The sequence below is a fragment of the Cyprinodon variegatus genome, unplaced genomic scaffold (assembly GCF_000732505.1).
Source record: "Cyprinodon variegatus isolate N-32 unplaced genomic scaffold, C_variegatus-1.0 Scaffold39, whole genome shotgun sequence".
In the NCBI taxonomy this organism is placed as follows: domain Eukaryota; kingdom Metazoa; phylum Chordata; class Actinopteri; order Cyprinodontiformes; family Cyprinodontidae; genus Cyprinodon; species Cyprinodon variegatus.
The window spans coordinates 892,492-895,097 of NW_015150492.1; positions in this window are offsets into that span (position 1 = coordinate 892,492).

A 2,606-nucleotide genomic window follows, 5' to 3' on the forward strand; every position below is an offset into this window, starting at 1 on the left:
CTCATTTTTTTTTAAATAAATGAATCCATCCGGTGTAATGTTCTTGGATGTTTTTGATTTTCAGCTCATTTCAGCAACACCTTTAGCAATCAAAGCAAACCACACTTCCCCTGATGGCATCAGTGTCCAGAACATCACCTTCTCCCTCAGTCCCACCATTGTGACTGGAGGCTGCCGTGTTTCTGTATGTATCCAACAGCTTTGTGTTAAAGTATTTTTTCTGAAATGTTTAAAATCTGTTTTGCCCTGTGTCTTTAGAAGTATTTTGTTTTTCTTTCCTGGAACAGAAGTATTAAATGCTTTGTATAGATATGCCTCTGTTCAACAAGCAGTTTAAATCTTTACCAGCTGGTTGTCTCAGTTTTTTCAATGGGAAATCTCATTTACCCTGTAGGCAAAGTCCAGCTCTCTTGGATTTACGGGTCTACTTGATGGTGGCCTGAATTATTGCAACCTGCAAAAGCTGGTTTCAGGTGAGCTAAAAACATTGAAGAAACTTTATATACTGGTTATTATACTTTAAAATATATATATGTGTTATAATTGGTCTTTTCTTTTTTTCAATGTTCTTCTAGCAAGTGGACTTACCCTATCTCCGGGCTACATGGAGATGACAAACGAATGGGCCTGCCTAGGATATGGAATGGCCAAATGTTAAGCTTAAAAAATGCTGCAGGAGTTCATGATTCATTTTTATTTTTATGCATCAAAGATCACATTCATCGTTCTTATGTAAGGTGAATTGTATTTCAAAATAAATGCTGTAAAAGAAAATAAAGTAGCTTGGGACCAACTTTTCCTTAATTTTGGCTTAGCCAATGAAAAGTTAAATGTAGAAGAACACAAGCAAGCAGAGAGCAGCTGTAGTTTCCTTTATTCTAAACTGTATTTGAGTCATCTGTTCCTGTCAACCTGAATTTTTTGAGTAAATTAGTATTAAAAATGGGCCTGCTGATATCCTGCTTAATGAGTTTTTCACCATGTCACACCTTAACAAAACAGGAGCCAAGATCTTCAAAAATATCAAAACTAAATAATTACATAGATAAAACACTAATAAAAAGTTTAAAAAGCACCTTAACTCTTAGTCTTTATTGTGGTTTGATGTATAAAGAAATAAAAAAATATTTTTGGAATATCTACAAATTATTACAACTAAAGAGGTGGCACAAGGAATATGTCATCGACATAAAACTACAAAACACATAATCTCTAACTACTATTTTTCCCTGATATTTTAAAGAAAAGGTGGAATTTCTTTTTTTTTATGAAAACATTACACCATTATTTGATTTTAAATGAACACAAACAAGAAATTGCATTCCACATCTCCAATCTTTACTCTTTTCAGTCCTTTTATGTATATAGCGTTTTTGCAACTTAATATTCTTAAGGGTTGTGTGGTTTATATGGAGGGAGGTAAAAATGTATCAAAACACTGCATATTACTCAATAACTTTAAGAAACAGATCAGAAAGAAGTATTATTTATCTTAATCATGATGTCAAAAAAAAAATCTTAATGCTTCACATTTTCCTAAACTGGGCTTATATTTTTATCACTACATATTACCGTAAAAATTAAATGTATTTAATCCTAGACATTGCTTAAGATTAATTTTTTTTTTCAGCTCAACCTGGTTGATATATGGAAAAGAAACATAAAAAACTTTTTGTGTCACCATTAGTTTGCTTCATGTGTTGTGCATCATATAAGACTTATATGATTTACTCTTGAAAGTGGCCACTTTTGCATTTCTTTCATACATGATAATAAAAAGGATAAGATAAGGATCACATCAAAACTTTTTATGTGGTATATAAGGAAAGTACATTTCAATATATATTTTCCATAGATGTCCCATATAATTTATTCACTTTTTCACTGTATGACCGTGAAAAAAAACAGACTTTACATATATAAACAACTGCTGTTGTATATAGGTTTTCTGTATGTAAAATAAATGCACTTTGCAGGTTCATTATTATTATATGTATACATAAATACTTATGTATATAAGTATATTATATGTCATTTAACAAAAACATATAGGAATTTTTGCCATTACATGTCTTTTTTTTGTATGTTAAGGCAATACAATATCATGGTCAACTATTTTTTATTTATATTTTTCCTGTAAGTATTTTTAAAACCTAACTTGTAAAAACACATATGTTTGATTCATAATTTTATACAGATTCAAATTACTACTTTAAGAAACAAATTAACACATAAATTTGTCCCTCTCCAACTGTAAATGTACTAAAGTGAATTACACACTAGCAGTTCATAGACTACCCAGTTTGCTTACAGAACAACTACTTCATAGCATTATTTACAGCTCTGCAGTCTATAAATGCCTCTCAACAACTTCATCTGTAATACTGAAGAAAACATGAATGCCGAGCAAACTTTAAATTTTATTACCTCCATTTGCAGTGAACTGACATTACAGTGGAATACTGATCTCAAAACATTTCGCCTTATTTAAACTCTTTCGTGAAAACAGCAAACAAGATGGCATAGTTTTTGGCTGCAATAGCTACCATACAGAACTTTCAAGTATCAACTTGGGCAAAACAAAGGATTGATAAAAACCTGCCCAC